Raw genomic sequence first — 19,371 nt, 5'->3', positions numbered from 1 at the left:
AATGCTGAATACGGAGAGTGTATTGCTCTCTGCATTCAGCGAGGTCTGGCAGACCTGATCCGCACTGTCGGATCAGGTCCGCCAGACCTTTGATAAATATCCCCCATAGGGTCTATTCACTAAAAAAGCAAACATTTTATGATGACTATTTATGTATTTGTTCCTCCTATTCTGTTTGTGAAAAATATCTTTGCATTCCATATTCTCATTGAACATGGATTATAAAGGTTAAGGGGGATATTTATCAAAGGTCTGGCGGACCTGATCCGACAGTGCAGATCTGGTCCACCAGACCTTGCTGAATGCGGAGAACAATATGCTCTCCATATTCAGCATTGCACCAGCAGCTCTTGTGAGCTGCAGGTGCAACGCCACCTGCAGATTTGCGGCCAATCGGCTGCCAGCAGGGAGGTGTCAATCAACCCGATTGTACTCAATCGGGTTGATTTTCGACAATGTCTGTCTACCTGATAAGAGCAGGTGGACAGGGTTATGGAGCAGCGGTCTTTATAAATGGGCCCCTAAGGCAGAAAGTCCTTCCAAGTATGAAATTAGAAATGTCCAAAGATATCTCCTCTTTCCATAAATGTTAAAGATGAAGCTAATGAGTATGAGGTTTATCATAAGGAATATATTAAGTGGCAAAGGGAAACAGATTTAAACACACCTAAATCCTGTTTCGAAGTGTATGTGGTCTTGAAAACCATGCTTATACATTTATCTAATTTAGCCATGAAAGGCATTACCTTGACTAAACTTTCTTCCCTTCTGTTCTAAAGCTACCATGCTATAAACATTTTATGAGTTTGAAAAGCTGTAAACTATTGCATGAATAACTTTAGCATACACCGTCTAAAACACCGCTTCCCACAAATAGCTTTTCTCCTGGGTTAGTGCGACCAAAATATTAATCACAACCTTTAATTAAAACAGTTTAACATTTGTAATCAGCAACCAGGAGAAATTACAAAGAATCTGAGCTCACACAGACTAATGTAGATTGATCTCTGAGCAAATAGAGAGACTTGCCATGTGGCTGTGACATATCATCAGCTTGTAAAAAGGGCTTTACTCAGTGTTGTTTCTGATGCAAAAATAAACTCTATGCCAGATTCCCTTTTTTATTTGTTGAGGAATTTGTTGTAGTAATTGTGGCAGCCAATATAAAACTCATTTCCCAGAAATGCTGTTAGAATTTATTTAAGAACATTTGCACCTCATTGATGCAACAAATGAGATAACATCTAATTAGCTATTTTAATTTATGAAAGAATGATTAATGCTATACTGTGAATTTTATGTTTCAAACATATTTCTGTAGGATATCGTTCATACAGAACTGAAAATATTTTCAATAGATAGAGTGACTTTGTCACGTTTGTGACAAAGCAATTTAAAATGGTAAGAAATGAAACGAGAGGACATTGCATAATTTACTATTAAGCAAATGTAAAGCATTTAGATCTCTCAAGACCTTACAATTTAGTGTTGCAAAATTTTCTATCAAGAGAGTATATATCTGATTAAATAGCAGTTGCCATGAGTAAAGAATGTCTGTTAGGTTTCTATCCTATTTCTCATAATCTCTCTTAGAATTTAGCTGTCTGTTCTTTCCTTTTCATGTTGACTCCCATCTGTAGGGTTGACAGGCTGAGTTCCCCCCTGCAGAGAGGTTTGAGGGAGAATCCGGTTGGTTGGGATGGAAACAAGGATAGACAGTGGGCAGAGAATGTGCACTTTTTGTCTACTAGTTCACCTCTTGTGAACACAATCATTGCAAATGTGTGCAGATCTAGAGGCCGTGTAGCTGTTGCTTATTTATATCTTTTTGTTTGGCATGTTAAAATATTTACCAATTTCAGGTAACTGGTTGTTTAGATATTATTCTACAATGTCAGTTATAAGATCTCAGCCTTCTCCTTATGGGCATCTAAAAAGAGAGAAACACATTGAACATTTCTCCAGAACACCTAACGAGGAGAGGAATGTTTGCATGTGCATGAAAACTCAGCACAAACAACAAAAACTTCAATGGGATCATAAAATAGGAACCCAAGCCCAGAACAATGAGAAGAACGGGAAACAAGCACATAAAATGATGTGTAATCACAAACGTGTACCAGTTGTAAATAAAGGATGCTGCGCCATTGCCTCTACAACTTCCAACGATGCTCCACTCCCCAATAAGAGAAGCACAGAAGGAGAGCGGGGAATACAGAGAATGTTAGCAGTTGTGGAAGAACTGGATGAAGCAGTCTCTTCTGAGGTGCAGGTCCTTGCAGGTATTCAGCAGTTCTGTATAACCTCCAGAGCCAGACAAGAAGGTAAGGCACCGTGCAGGGGGGTAGTATGTGCCAATATGCACCCAGAAAGGCTAGCATAACAATCTGCAGGGATGGTTACAAAACTAAATTATTACTTTAAGCATAAAAATAAAAGATGTCAGTGCTGCAAACACTGTAAAATTATAGATAATAAGTCAAAAGCACAATTATAGTGTTTCATTTTTGTTAATTAAATAATAATAACACAATATTAATGAATCTGTTTAATTAATTAATTAATTAATAATATAATAATATGGAAGTGTTTGAAGAAAATGAATGGTAAACAGTTATAAAAAGAAGTATGTTTAAAGCCTTGGAATTAACATGTGAATCAGTATCTAATAAGGTACTACTTTTTAATTTAAACTGATCATGTGACTGAGATTAACAATACTAAGTAATTACAGATATGATTTATCACGCTCAAGAATAAGTGGGAATGGTATTTTATGCATGGTTTTCCCTCAGTAACATGAAATATTTTGTTCTTGTATTTGTTACTAATTTGTCATTCATGTTGACATTACAGTTATAAAATCACATCCATGTGTCATATTAAAATATTTCTGAGAGATCTTGTCTTAAAGGGATACGAAACTCAAAATTTTTCTTTCATGATTTAGAAAGAACATGCAATTTCAAACAACATTCTAATTTACTTCTATTATCTAATTTGCTTCATTCTCTTGATATCCTTTGTCGTAAAGCATACCTAGATAGGCTCAATAGCTGCTGATTGGTGGCGGCACATAGATGCCTCATGTGATTGGCTCACCCATTTGCATTGCTGTATCTTCAACAAAAGGATATCTAAAGAATGAAATAAATTAGACAATATAAGTAAATTGCAATGTTGTTTAAAATTGTATTTTCTCTCTGAATCATGAAAGAAAAATTTTGGGTTTCATATCCCTTTAATTTACTTATTATTCTGTGTTTCTGTAATTCATACAGGTGTTTATGAAAAAATAAATAAATTATATATATATATATATATATATATATATATATATATATATATATATACACACATATATTCCATTCAACTATATATATTCCATTTAAATCTTTTAGATAAACCAAGTTATTCCAAATGATTCAAATATATTTATGGTGTGATAACATCCCCTATACCTTGAATGGGGAAAATTGGACAACAGTATTCCAATCCATCACAGGCTTTTTGGACTTTTTAAACTCAACAGCCATCTTGAAACCCACTTTGGCCTGTTTAGAGGGGAATTTATTAACTGTTCCCACAGTTTTTTTGTTTGTTTTTTTACTTTATTTTGATTAGACGCAATTGTATTTGCTTTAATAAAAACTAAATAAAAATAAGTTATGAAACTTGTAATAAAATGAAATGTGATCTTCAGAATGTTATTTTAACTGAACATAACTGGATTTTCCTATCATATAATTTAATAATATTAGGGTTTTTTTATATTAAAATTGAATCAATTGGATTCAAACTGGAGTCAATTTAACAAAAAAATTGAATTAAAATACGAAAATCATATTACAAGAAAATGTAGTTAAACACACAAAATCTATAGAAAACTAAATTTCAAGTGTTTTTGCAAGAATTTTCAGGCTCTCAAGGAAGCAAAATGTACCCAGCCCCAATGAAAATAAAAAAATGTTAATTAATTCATTGGTAGGTAGTGGCTACCTTTTGTGATTTTTTTTAACTTATCTAATAATTAAATTCATGACCTGTGTACAATTGCTGTTCTGTTATAATTAACATCATAAAAGTTTAATTTTTTTTTATCAAAACTGAACTGCAAAAAAACGCATGCTCTAGTTAATTAAAACGCCTAGGAAAAGTGCCACTTGACAAATAATTAATTCTTAAGTTTAATAGTTTAAAGTTACATTTTTAACTATTAACTTCTAGGTATGAAACCTAAAAATGTTCTTTTGTGATTCAGACAGAGCCTACTATTTTAAAAATGTTACCAATTAACTTCTATTATCAAATTTGTTTTGTGTGGAAGAGATACCATCTAGTGCTTTTGCAAATGGATAACATTCTTGCAAAACTGCTGCCATATAGTGCTCTAAAACAGGATGGCTTCTAAGCAAATAAAATACAATGCCATGAGACGCACTTTGCATTGGAATTCTCATTTCCTGGAATTAGGACCAAGGTTTGAAATCACTAATATTTATTTTATTAACTACTAATGGCTAGAATACGTGTGGAGCGTAAACATGATCGCAAGATTGCCGTGTTTTATACGCTCAAATCCCTATTACTAGTGGTGCGCTGTTTAAATTACCACACATTTATTTACGCTAACTCGCTAAAATTACGCTACCCATATTTTCTATGGACGTTAAGTGGAAATGTCCGCTCGTATTACAAGTTGAAACTAAATGCAATCGCTCAAAAGCAATCGCATTTAATGCTCAAACTTCTTACGCAACCTGAAAGTTTGAGTAAAGAGTTTGGCCAAAGTAAACAGTTGCACTAAACTTCTCTATTAACCCTTAATCTGCCACACCCCTCTACCCTTTACACTATTAATCCCAAAACCACCACACCCCCACATCACACTATTAACCCATCTACACTATTGACCCCTAAATCACCACAACCCTCATTACAAACTACCCTTCTACACTATTAAACCCTAAATCAACCCCCATTTAAAACTACCACTCTGCACTACTTACCCCTAAACCACCACAACCCCATCACAAACTACCCCTCTACACTACTGACCCCTAAACTGCCACAACCCCATCACAAAATACCCTCTAACATCTAAACCCCCTAACCAGCTTACACCCCTAACCTAACACCTCCTAAATTACCATCCAAAAAAAATAATGTTACATGGGGGAAAAAACTACCGTTACAGAATTTTTTTTTACCAAAAATAAAAAAAATCTGTTTTGCCTATTCTAAAAATAAAGCCCCACTTAAAAATAAAAAAAACACTCCAAAATTAAAACCCTATATTTAAGGGACACTTAACCCAAATTTTATCTTTCATAATTCAGATAGAGCATGCAATTTTAAGCAACTTTCTAATTTATTCCTATTATCAATTTCCATCTAAAGGGGAGGAGAGTCCACGGCTTCTTTCATTACTGTTGGGAATTAAGAACCTGGCCACCAGGAGGTGACAAAGACACCCCAGCCAAAGGCTTAAATACCTTCCCCACTTCCCTCATCCCCCAGTTATTCTTTGCCTTTCATCACAGGAGGACAGCAGAGAAGTGCCGAAGACCGGGGTAGTCTCTTATGGAGGGTAGTACTCTTCGCATTGGGACTGGAGTTTTAAGTAGTCCTGTCAGCCTCTCAGTGAAAGCCTGGGTGAAAGTTAGAGTCCGGAGATGCAGGGAGGATCTTTCTGCGAAACCATCCAGACTCATATTAACAGCTCCACAAGCAATCAGCGTTGATGAGTTTTGCTGCCTGCTTTTCACACTCAAATCCATGTCAGGAGTGAAGCAACTAACCTGTCACACTTGAAGGTCCGTGTTCCGGTTCCACGGCGTAGATTCTGGTAAGATTGTTTAATTTTTTATTACATAATGATAACACGGAAGACAGGGTCACAGTGTGACGCCTTTTATCTTTAAATAATCAAGGGTTAATATTCCTGGAAAGGGGATTATTGAACAGGGGGAGTGGGGTTATACATGATATTGTTTATTGTGTCATTGCTGCGTTATTTGCAAGATGAGGCTCTGGCAATGTCTGGAACTTTTAGGTGACTTACGGGAGTATTGCGCAGTCCTTTTTTGGAGTGTTTTCTCCTTAGGCAGGGGCGGTCCTGCCAGGCATTCCATGTGACCGGATGTGGATATCTCTCTTCCTCTGTTAATCAGCGGCGCAGGAGATGAAACGATTTCTGTAGACCGGGTCATAGGAGGTGGTGAGTGCCCCGGCCATTGGAGGTATAAAGGTGCCTGTTTATTAAGTTATAACAGCGCAAGCTATTGAGGACTCTGACACGTTAGAGGGTTCTCCCTCTTTAACAAGGTCTCATTCCTATGTTTATTGTGAGGAGGTTATGGTAGAACAGCCTGCTCAACTATGTTCCACATGCCTTAATAGAGTTATGACATCTAAAAGTAAACAGATGTCTTGTACTACTGAGCTGTCCACCTCTGAGGGTTCCCCGTCCCATGAGGTGCATTCCCTGCATTCATCTCCAATTGCACATGCAGCGCCCCAGGGTCCAACCATTACTCCTGCGGGAGAGATTCGTTGGCCATCAGATTTTGCGGATCAACTGCAAACGGCGGTATTGAAAGTGATCCATGCCTTACCACGTTCTGCTAAGCACAAGCGTAGGGCGTATCATGGCGGCCCGGCCCAGAGGCGTTATACGATGACGAGGCCCACTCTGACTCTTCGGAGGAAGCCCCTACTGGGTCTGAGTCCGTGTCATCTAAACCTCCGGCTGCGGAGGAGCCTGACTTTAGGTTTAGGATAGAGAATTTGCTCTTTTTGCTGAAGCAAGTGCTACTCTAGAGGTTCCGGAACCAAAGCTTCTGGAGGAACCTGCGATTCTTAAGCTTGATAAGGTATATGAGGACAGGGTGGTGCCTCAGGCCTTCCCGGTTCCTGTTAAGATGGCTAATATTATTAAGAATGAATGGGAACGATTAGGTTCTTCCTTTTCCCCTCTTCTTCCTTTAAGAAACTGTTCCCCATTCTGGTCTCTCAGCTTGAGCTGTGGGGTACTGTCCCTTAGGTGGATGGTGCTATCTCCATGCTTGCGAAGCGGACAACTATTCCCCTCGAGGATAGTTCATCTTTTAAAGAGCCCATGGATAAAAAGTTGGAAAACATGATAAGGAAAATGTTTCAACACACAGATTGTTTTTTTCAGCCATAGCCGCGGTTTCCGGAGCTGCGACATATTGGTGTGAATCCCTGTGTGAAATGGTCGAGGGGGAGACTTCCATCGACGAGAAACAGGATAAGATTAAGGCGTTGAAGGTTGCCAATTCTTTCTTCTGTGATGCCAATATGCAAATTATTTGCCTGAATGCTAAGGTGTCAGGTTTTTCCATTTTAGGGTGCAGGGCTCTGTGGCTAAAGTCTTGGTCTGCAGACATGACCTCTAAGTCGAGGCTGTTGTCCCTGCCTTTTCAAGGAAAGATTCTGTTCGGTCCGGGATTGGATTTGATCATATCCACGGTTACGGGAGGCAAGGGAGCTTTGCTACTACAGGATAAGAAGGCTAAGTCTAAAGGATCTACTTTTCATCCCTTTTGTGTGGACAAGGCGCATCGCCAGCAGCCGCAGCGAAAGCGGACCAGTCTAAGGGAACTTGGAAACCGGCTTATTCTTGGAACAAGTCTAAGCAGAGCAAGAAGCCTGCAGAGACAAAATCGGCATGAAGGAGCGGCCCCCGACCAGACTCCGGACCAAGTAGGGGGCAGATTATCTCTCTTCTCAGAAGCCTGGTTACAGGATGTTCAGGACCCTTGGGTTCTGGAGGTTGTCTCCCAGGGTTACAGGATAGGGTTCAGATTACATCCGCCCAGGGGCAGATTCCTCCTGTCAAACCTGTCTTCAAGAAAGGAAAAGAGAAAGGCCTTTCGAGAATGTGTGAGTGATCTCTCCTCTCTCTGGGTTATCGTACCAGTACCCCAAGCAGAAAGGGGTCTAGGGTACTATTTAAATCTTTTTGTGGTTCCAAAGAAGGAGGGCATGTTTCGCCCGATTCTGAACCTAAAGTGTTTAAACAAGTTTCTGATTGTTCCATCGTTCAAAATGGAAACGATCAGATCTATTCTGCCCCTAGTTCAAGAGGGACAGTTCATGACAACTATAGACTTAAATAATGCTTACCTTCATGTGCCAATCCACAGGGACCACTTCAAGTTCCTAAGATTTGCTTTTCTGGACCAACACTTTCAGTTTGTGGCCCTACTCTTTGGTCTGGTGAAGGCCCAGAGAGTCTTCACAAAGGTTCTGGGGATGCTAATTGCAGTGGCCAGAGCCAGAGACATTGCTGTGGTGCCCTATCTGGATGACATCCTAGTCCAGGCGCCATCACTCAGTCTCGCAAAGGATCATTCGAAAGCTCTTCTTCTTTTGCTCCAATCTCACGGTTGGAAGATCAACTCAGGAAAGAGTTCCCTGGTTCCCAGCAACAGGGTGGAGTTCCTGGGCATGATCATAGACTCCTCGGTGGCTCAGTGTATGGAGGTGATCGGACTCATGGTTTCCTGCATAGACGTCATTCCATTTGCCAGGTTCCATCTCAGACCTCTTCAATTGTGCATGTTGAGACAGTGGAACGGCAATCATTTAGATCTATCACAGCAGATATCCATGGATGCTCGGACTCGGATCTCCCTCTCTTGGTGGATCCGTCCGGAGCAACTGTCAATGGGGACATCCTTTTTAAGACCATCGGACACGAGTCTGGCAGGATAGGGAGCTGTTTGGGGTGCCAGGATGGCACAAGGAAAATGGACCCAGGAGGAGTCTCTCCATCCGATAAATATTCTGGAACTCCGAGCAATTTACAATGCTCTGAAGGCATGGCCTCCTCTGGGGTTGTTCAGCTTCATCAGATTCCAGACCAACAACATTACCTCATGGCTTACATTAACCATCAGGGGGGGTATGAGAAGCTCAGTAGCCATGAGGGAGGTATCTCGGATCTTGGAGTGGGCGGAGTCCCTCAGCTGCTCGCTCTCAGTGATTCACATTCCAGGTGTGAACAACTGGAAAGCAGATTTTTTCAGCAGGTAATCCTTCCATCCGGGGGAATGGTCTCTCCACCCCGAAGTGTTTGCAGAGATTTGACTCAGGTGGGGATTGCCGGAGATAGACCACTTTTACCTCATGTAGTGGCATGCATCAAACAGGAGCGAGCTTCGGCCATTCTGATTGCTCCATCATGGCCGCGGAGGATGTGGCTTGCGGATCTGGTGGGGATGTCATCCTCTCCGCCGTGGAGGTTACCCTGTCGCAACATCAAAATTTCGATTCTCTGAGGCTGACTCCGTGGAGTCTTGTCCAAGAGAGGCTTTTCTGAAGGTATGATCAATACGCTAATTCCGGCAAGGAATCCAGTCACTCATCGCATCTACCATAAGGTGTGGAGGACTTACTTTTCCTGGTGTGAGAAGTATGGATATCCTTGGCATAAGGTGAAGGTATCCAGGATTCTGTCCTTTCTCCAGGAGGGTTTGGAGAAGAGTCTTGCCACCAGTTCCTTAAAGGTACAGATTTCTGCGTTATCAGTATTGTTGCATAGGAGACTCGCTGAGCACCCTGATATACAATCTTTTGTTCCGGCTCTGTCTAGAATCAGGCCTGTTTTTAGACAGTCTGCTCCCCCATGGAGCTTAAACTTGGTCCTTAAGGTATTGCAGAGGGTTCCGTTTGAGCCTATGCATTCCATTGACATTAAGATTCTGTCCTGGAAGGTTCTCTTCCTGTCGGCCATTTTATCGGCACGCAGAGTATCTGTACTGGCTGCCTTGCAATATGAGCCTCCTTATCTGGTTTTTCATGCGGATAAGGCTGTGCTTCGCACTGGTTTGTGTTTTTTTATATTGGGGAGGTTTTGGGGTGCTTTTTTTTTTAAGTGGGGCTTTAGTTTTAGAATAGGCATGTTTTTTGTTTTTTTTGGTAATTCGTTTTTTTCTATTTTGCAATGTGGGGTTGTGGCAGTTTATGGGCTTAAATGGACATAAAACAGGTTGAGCTGTGCATATCCTAAAAGGGCTAATTAATTACAAATAGTTTGCATAAAACATTGTTTTAAAATTGCTGGCAAGTATTTTAAAATAATTTTCAAAAATAAGCAAAATTAATTACATACAGTAGCTAAGCTGCCTGGAGAAACCAACTCCACCCCCTTATCAGTGTTTAGACACAGGCATTGTATTTCAACTGAGTTCACAGCTTCTAGGCGTGCTCCAGCAGATAATCCCTATGCATTTTTACATTCTACCAAAACAACAATAGATATAGATAGAGCCATAGAAGGAAATGTGTGGAGGGAGTTAGAGCTTTACAATTCAGAAACTAAAATGAAAGGGTTAATGGTGAGGCAGTGCAGTATACATTTGCAGGTAAAGTAAATAAAGTACATATTATTATATTTTGTCTCTATGCCAACTTGTTTTATGTCCCTTTAATAGTGTAGGGGGTACTTTGTGATGTGGGGGTGTGGCGGTTTAGGGGTTAATAGCGTAGAAGGTACTTTGCAATGTGGGGTGCGGTGGTTAGGGGTTATTAGAGTAGTGGGCTTAAGCCGATGAGGGCTAGCCCGCGAGTATGGGTGTTTGTTTTTTTCTACTTATCTCACTCTATTGAAGTCTATGGGGGAGTACGTTAATGCGGTTGGGATATTCTAACTTCGGCTTTTTGTGCACGTTGGGTAAACACACAAGTGAAAAACCTTTACTTTCAACTTGTAATACACACTCCACTCATAATCTAGCCCTAAACAAGATGAGATTGGATCTTATAACTGATAATTCTTTAGTTTGTGGCTTATAAAAAAATTATTACCCCTTTATAAAATGTTTGACATCCCCCAGTATCCTGTGTAAACAGATTGACAAACAGGTTTTTAAATTAGGTTGATAGATTATGATATGCTATTGAAATGGTAGCTCAGAAACAACACAAACCTAAATGTTGTATTGAAACTTTGTAATAAAAAACATTAGCATTTTATATGTGCGTAGGGTTTACTTTAACATATTCATTGGCAACCAGAGAGGGCTGTGATACACTGAGAAACTCTCATTGGCTGATAATGGATTTACAACATTTTAGAAATCCACATTATTACAAATGTAAACATTTAAATGCCCCATTTACGATTTTGCAACAATTTAAATGAGTTCAGTGATGTTGACATTTCAGCAGTAAATTGCATTTGATAGAGAATTTGTTCTGCTTTGGACAAAGACAATGGAGTTTGCAATGGATAAGTTTTATTAGATAATTATTGAGTATGATAATTATTGAGTATGTAAGTATTTGTGCTTGTTTTTTTGTTGATAAACAGCTACAATCATTGATATATAAATGTGATTGTTATTTCTGTTTTTAGAACTGAGCTGTCACCCAGAGAGGTTATACATAATATCCAGCCGCTCAGCAAAACAATTGCTTGTTGCGACTGAAGGTAACTACATCACCATTTCTATTAAAAATGTAATAATTATATTACTTATACGTTATATAGCAATTTTCATACAAAGAAGACTTAAAAGGACATTGTAAACTCCACTTTAATGTGTTCCTTATGGCTCATTTTACTTGCTGACCTGCTGAAGTGTATTTAAAACAATTCCTTTACCTTAAAGGGCCACTGTAAGTAAATATTTTCTATGCATGTTACTAACTAACTACCCCAAATACGCTTTTTATCAATAGCATTTCATTAACATATCTCTACCGTATATCAGAAATCTTGTCTGCAAATTTAATTGTTTTCCAAACCCACTTTGTGGGTATCCTTTGCTCTGTACCAATCCGTTTACAATACCTAGGTTTCAAAATGGCGCTTTAAACACAAAGTTATTGGTTTAAGTATTTTGAACATGCAGTGCTGAAAATAGTGGGCAGGATAACGTGACATCATCGGCGAATAAAAGATATAACTTTTAGAACGTTATGAAACTTCGTTTTGGAGAAAATATAGGTCAGTAGGTTTTAATTAATGTTTATTAACTTTAATATGTTAGTTGTTTAGCTTAAAAAGTATAACAGAAAGTAATCCTTTAATTATGTTCTTTGAAATATATGTTTTTGCCTGTAGAAACCACCACCTACACTAAAAATATGAATAACAAACATATTCTCTGTAGAAAAGCTATTTTAACAGGGGGTAGGCAATAGCACTGATTAATCTCACAGTAGGGGTAGGCAAAAGACAGAGAATTTTGTATCTGAAACAGCTGCTTGTGCTCAGCAATAATTGGCATTTTATTAATTCCCCACACTGTTAATATACTTAACTGTGTATAACAAGTAATTTGGAACACATTAAGGGGAAAGAAATTTTATAGTACAGTGTCCCTTTAAAGAGCCACAATGCTCAAAAAACAGCTCTGTATTGTCAATGTCTTGAGTCCAAAGCTAAACACTGATGATGAGCGTGCGATCCAGAGGCTGGATATGTGTGTAGCTGGGAAACGCTGGCAGTGCATTACTGCTCAGGATATTACTTTAAAGGGACAGTCTAATCAAAATTAAACTTTCATGATTCTGATAGGGCATGTCATTTTAAACAACTTTCCAGTTTAAGTTTATCATTAAATTTGCTTTGTTTTCTTGGTATTCTTAGTTGAAAGCTAAACCTAGGTAGGCTCATATGCTTATTTCTAAGCCCTTGAAGGCCACCTCTTATCTGAATGCATTTGACAGTTTTTCACAGCTAGAGGGCGTTAAGTTCATGTGTGTCATATATATAATATTGTGCTCACGCTTGTGGAGTTATTTATGAGAGGGCACTGATTGGCTAAAATGCAAGTCTGTCAAAAGAACTGAAATAAGGGGGCAGTCTTCAGAGGCTTAGATACAAGGTAATCACAGAGGTAAAAAGTTTATTAATATAACTGTGTTGGTTATACAAAACTGGGGAATGGGTAATAAAGGGATTATCTATCTTTTTAAACAATAAATATTTTGGAGTCGACTGTCCCTTTAATATGTGCTTAGCACCTTTCCTGGGGCTAAACACATTGTTCTGTTCAAACAAAAGTCCAAGAATAAAATGCTAAATAATTATTTCTCCTTTATGTTGCTTGAAATGACTTTAGCTCATGATTATGTACTGGGATAGTTAACACGAATATAGTAACAGTTTTCTTACTATATTAATGCATTTGATTTGATTCTTTATTAACATTTTCAGCAATGTAATTTCTTTCAAATACAAAACAACATTACAAAAGCACATAAAAGATGTAACTAAATCAATTTAAAGATATTTGTATGATTACAGCAAACTGTTCTTGGGAAGTGTCTACAACAGTGAAATGCATAATCTTGAACCTAGGTCGGCTTTTCGTGTTAGTAAAAATGTCCCCACAACAATAAGAATAGTGTTTTCACAGCACAAGGACCAAATATTGAAAAGCTCAGTTGTGTTGGAATTTTTGGAAAGTCTTCTTAACCCCTTGGATACTAGATATGTTTGCGTGTTTGACAAATTGTGAGCCCCTGACATCTGCCTTGTGAGTTGCTATAAAAAACAACCCCTTTTGGTGTCTAGTAGGGGAAGAAAAAGTGCATGCTACTCCTGCCCTGCCCAGATGATGCATAGTCCCCACTCTGCTGTATTTAAAGGAGCATCATAGGAGGTCCTGGCAGTAGTGGATGAAATATCTGCTTTGTGTCTTATTAGTAGGCTGACCATATTGCCGCTTTAAGAAGGAACACATATGAAAAATACATATGTGAGGGTTCTTATACAAAACCATTTCTTTAAACAGCCCTGAAAACAGCCCTGACACATGTATTTTTCATATGTCTCCCCTTTTAAAGCGGCAATATGGTCAGCCTACTTATTAGTCAAAATAGGCTTAAATAACTGTACTGTGCAACCTTATGATTTTCCAATTCTTCAAATATACCCTAACATGCTAATGTTAATCTGGGTCATTTACTAATCTCCTGTTCTTCCAAACCAGACTCCAGCTGTCTCTGCTATCACCTGTGTGGTCCTGCTCGCTCCTGCTGCCTGCGCCTCTGTGACCAGAGCAAGAAGGAAGTGCTGAGGTTCTGCCGGCCGTATAGGGTGGATGTTTGTTGTCTGTGCTGCTATCTAATGGTCATCAGAGTTTTCTCTGCACCTAACAAGCTACTTGGTTCCGTGCAGCAGAGGTGAGAGACCAAGGTTACCAAGTAGGTAATATAGTGTAGTATGATCATTATAACTATACTTTACTAGTCAGAGGTCTGCTGCAATTTCTTACTCATCAGGGATTAGTGGAAATTTCAAGCCCTGGTTATGATGTAGTAACGGTAACGTACCCCACAATCATGTAACATCAGGAATTTACTATCAAATGTAAAAGGCTCAATCACAAACCAAGGTGGATTTAGCAGTAATGTCTTTAAAAGAAGTATTTTAACCTAATAACAAAACATTAAAATTAAAAAATAATTGTTCTTTTCTCACAATATATTTAACCCCTGTAATGGGTTAAATTTATAGTTAAAGATGTATTCCCAGGAACAATGTATTGCAGTAATGCATGGCCCCTTCAGGACTTGGCTGGTAATTCAACTAGGTGAGTGGTGTACAACATTTACATAACAAGAAAAAAATACATTTACAGGTACTACTAAAATGTACTAAAGAATTAAATAATTATATTGTTACACCAGGGAATGTCAGAAAACTATATAAATAAGTTTTTTTCTATTATTATTTGTTTAAATAAACATACTTTTTCCTTTATTTATGTCCTTTTTTTGATATTCATAGGATTTTATTTTGAAGATGAAAAATCCTAGAATATAAAAATGTATTATTTTTCGCGCTAAAATATGTAAACCATATCATTCAATGCTGCCAATGTCATTTGGTTTACCAGGTGGAGCATATTCAGTCCTAAATTGGCAGTATGTGACGCAGAAGGAAAGAGAATCATGGAGATCACTGGATCATGGAGTGCAAATCGTTGTCAGTCTGATCAAGAGTTTGAGGTAGAAGAAAATGTTTAATTTATTAAAAAAGTTGAATTGCTTCTGTCTGTGCCTTAAAATATCTTCTCTCTCTGGAGTGCAAACAGTATAGTAAACATGGTGCACGGTGATTTAAAGGAACAGTAAAGTCAACATTAAACTATCATGATTCAGATAGGGCATGCAATTATAAACAACTTTCCTATTCACTCCAATTATCAGAATGTGCACACTTTCTGAGGAACCAGTTGCTACTGAGCATGTGCAAGAATTCACAGAAATTACTTATATGTTTTTTCTGATTGGCTGATGGCAGTTGCATGATAGAGGGGGGATGAAAATGTAACTAACTCTAAAATTTGTCGGACAAAAAAAATAAAATGTATGCTTACCTAATAAATTAATTTATTTCATGGTGGTGAGAGTCCACAATTACTTCTGGGAATTCAACTCCTGGCCAGTATAAGGAGGCAAAGATACACAGCATTCGAAGAGCTTCTAATCCCTCTCCACCCTCTGGTATCCCATTCTAACATATAGCTGAGAAAGGAGAAAAAATAGAGACGTAGGAAAGGACAAAGCGTTGTAAATGAGGTTCATACTAGAACTGCTGCCAATTTTAAAATGAAAAATGGGCAGGCAGGCGAGTCTTACGGACTCTCACCACAATTAAATAAATTAATTTATCAGGTAAGCATACCTTTTGTAATCTTTCATAAGTTGGTGAGAGTCCATGAGCCATTACACCTGGGATCTAATAACCAAGCTGTGGAGTCAACGTGTAAATGGGTGGGACACAAATTAAGGCGTGCACTTATTTACCATACACTGCAGTCTGAAGGACTTTCCTGCCAAAAGCTGCCTCAGAAGAGGCAAAAATATCAAAGATAGAACTGTGAAGGTGTGTAAAGAAGACCAGGTTACTCTGTTTTTTGCACTCTGTTTAAGAAAAGCTTCACTGTTAAACACCTAACGGAAATTGATCTAGTAAAATGGGCTGTCATTATTTTGGGGAAAACTTTCCCACCTCCAAGTAAACCTTACTTATCCACTGTTTAAACCAGAAAGCTAAAATAAAAGCTGAAGCCATCGGACCCAAACGCCGAGTAGTGAAAACAACAAATAAACTAAAATAGTGAAAATAACAAACTAAAGGATTGTCTAAAATTCCTTAAAATTTGAAAAATTAATTTTGCTACATTATACAAAATACTTTCTAAAAAATATTTTTGATTGGAAACAATAAAGGAACTACAATTTCCTGATAGATTGTTTCCAAATAAACCACTTTAGTCAAAATAAAAATTTGAGTTCTTAAAAATGCCTTATACTGATAGAAAAAAGAAACTAGGGTCGACAAATCGAAACACTCCTGGCAAGAGAGATTGTTAGAAGAAAACAATACCTTGCAAGGCAGAAGAATAATGTCTAAGCCATGCATTGGCTCAAAATAAAGCGTTTGCAAAACTCTTAAAACCATTAAATCGGTTCCATAGTGTAGAAATTGATTTGATTACTATAACTGCTATCAATGAAAGTTGAAGAGTTCTGGCTCAAAATAAAGCGTTTGTAAAACTCTTAAAACCATTAAATCGGTTCCATAGTGTAGAAATTGATTTGATTACTATAACTGCTATCAATGAAAGTTGAAGAGTTCATATGAAATCATGTAAAGGGAAAACATGTGATGCTGTAACAATCCAATCCCAAAATTTCCAACCTTGATCTATTGATGGAATACACATAGACTGTGGGACTGAACAAGTTTTCTGTAACTTGGATCTGTGGTGATTAATAAGAGAAAATGCAAATGGCCACAGAGAATATAATGACTCCCAGAAAGGAACCTCTTGTTTGAGAATAAGCGAAATGTATGGAATATTGATTCTCCAACCATGTCTGTGAAGAAACAAAAGAAGTTTGTTGAAAAGAGCTACAGTTAAAGGTAATTATGAAGCCAGAACAAAAAAATAAACAATCAGGTATGGAATCACTGAAGTACCCTGATATCTTATCACAGAGAAAAAAAATTCCTAGAACCTTGAAAAAAAAATCTGGAAGCTGTAACTAGCCCAAAAAGAAGAGCCATAAAATGTCCAGCAAGACAAAACTTAGGAACTTGTGGAGGACCTTGTGGATAAACACATGAAGGAAAGTATCCTTTAAATCTATTCTGTAGATAAACTCACAACATGTATTGTACTTCCCAGCTGGTTTAATTAAGAACCGTAGTTGGGTGGTGCAGGCCCTTAGAGTTACATACATCTTTTAAAGAAACAGAAGAAAGACATTGTAAAATCTACTCAGTTTCTGAGCTTCAACTCAAAGACAGGGAATACAGTACTATTTTTATGTAAACAAATAAAAAACTTACACCTAGATTACGAGTTTTGCGTTAGAGGCTGTGCGGTGCTAACGAGCAGTTTATGCTCACCGCTCACTTACAGACAGCGCTGGTATTACGAGTTTTTACAAACCAGACAAGAAGTGAGTGTTGAGCAAAATTTTGCTCATTACCGCACTCCAATACCAGCGCTGCTTACATTAGCGGTGAGCTGGTGTAACATGCTCGTGCACTATTTCCCCATAGGAATCAACGAGGAGAGCCGGCTGAAAAAAAGTCTAACACCTGCAAAAAAGCAGCGTAAAGCTCCTAAACGCAGCCCCATTGATTCCTATAGGGAAATACATTTTATGTCTACACCTAACACCCTAACATGAACCCCGAGTCTAAATACCCCTAATCTTACACTTATTAACCCCTAATCTGTCACCCCCAACATCGCCGACACCTACATTATAATTATTAACCCCTAATCTGCTGCTCCGGACACCGCCGCCACCTACATTATACTTATGAACCTCTAATCTGCTGCCCCCAACATCGCCAAACCCTACATTATATTTATTAACCCCTACTCTGCCGCCCCCAATGTCGCCGCCACCTACCTACACTTATTAACCCCTAATCTGCCGCCCCCAACGTCGCCACCACTATAATAAACATATTAACCCCTAAACCGCCGCACTCCCCCCTCGCAAACATTAGTTAAATATTATTATTATTATTATTGCAATTATGGCACAAATAATTGTAAAGCTTCTCTGGGATTCCCTTTGTTCAGAAATAGCAGACATATATGGCTTTGCCATTGCTTTTTGGTAATTAGAATGCCGCTAATTACAGCAGCGCACCACACTTTTATTATTACCGACAGTGAAAGGGTTAATCAGGTAGTTTGTAAGGTTAATTTTAGCTTTAGTGTAGAGATTACCCTCCCACCTGACACTTCCCACAACCTGATCCCTACCTGATCCCTCCCAAACAGCTCTCTTCCCTTCCTCACCCCCTCTGGTCACCACTATCTTAGGTACTGACAGACAGTCTGCCAGTATGCAGTTTAGTTTTTTTTTTATATATAATTATTATTATTTCATTTATTTTTTTTCCTGCAGTTTAGTGATCCTCCTCAACCCTCCCACCTCCCTGCTCCCCCCCTCTTTATTTATGAGAGATGGTTGGAGCAACATTACAACAGTAACACATCAGTCAAAGACATCCAGTGATCACAGTGTTACAAATTGGACATTTATTCAATAAACATTGCATTAATAAGATACAATGATCATGATGTGTGTTTCAAGATGTCCATAAGTCAGCTTTTAAGAAGGTGCCTCAAGCTCATTTTTTTAAAAAAACATTAAATTACAACATACAAACAAACCTCATTCAAACTAACCAAGCTAAGTATGATGTTGTATCTAGAAGATGTAACCTATCTGAAGAAACTATTTAGGTCAGATTTAGATTTCATTCCCTGAGTGATGCGTACCCCTCCCCTCTGCTCCTAGTCTTACTCATAAGGCACCACTTTTTATGTAGTTGCTCTTTCAAAATAAACTCAGAGGAAGATACTGCAATGAAGTAAGCAACATACAAATGAATATTTCCCATTTAGTAAAGAAATTCTTTATACGAGAGGGGACCTCACCTTTGACATCTGCCTGTTCTATTGTTCGCATGTCCTATTTTTCACAACTTTAATAGTTGAGAGAGTTACAGACAGCCATTGCGACAGCATACGTTTCCTAACCAATAACAGTACAGTGTTTACAAATTTAGCATGATTACCTATTTCTATGTCTCCTATCAATAACAGTACCACTATCCATGAAATAGTCACATTAATTTAACTTTTTTTTTTTTAACCAAAATTCAATTATCTCCCATGAATCTTAGGACAATCCATATTAGGGGCAAGATTACAAGTAGAGCGGTATGAGTTTTCCCACACCAGATGTGGTCATTTTGCAATCAATTTCCATTGTGCAGATATTACAGGTCTTGAAAAATCATGAATGCGTGATCGCATTCACCTTTTACGCAACAATCCTTTT

The 19,371-nt window shown here is 38.2% G+C and overlaps 1 long non-coding RNA gene across 1 annotated transcript in view; it reads left to right on the top strand.

Annotated features, from left to right (window-relative positions):
- The first annotated feature begins 14,929 nt into the window (after nt 1-14,929).
- The window catches only part of LOC128655425 (uncharacterized), a 57,788-nt gene continuing 53,346 nt past the window's right edge, over nt 14,930-19,371 (top strand). The window contains exon 1 of the long non-coding RNA XR_008401790.1: nt 14,930-14,994. This is a non-coding gene — a long non-coding RNA (uncharacterized LOC128655425). The remainder of the gene's footprint in view (nt 14,995-19,371) is intronic.

This window comes from Bombina bombina, chromosome 4 (genome assembly GCF_027579735.1).
Source record: "Bombina bombina isolate aBomBom1 chromosome 4, aBomBom1.pri, whole genome shotgun sequence".
In the NCBI taxonomy this organism is placed as follows: Eukaryota; Metazoa; Chordata; class Amphibia; order Anura; family Bombinatoridae; genus Bombina; species Bombina bombina.
Note: the sequence above shows the minus strand (reverse complement) of the source record. Positions and strands in the feature narration are given on the sequence as shown.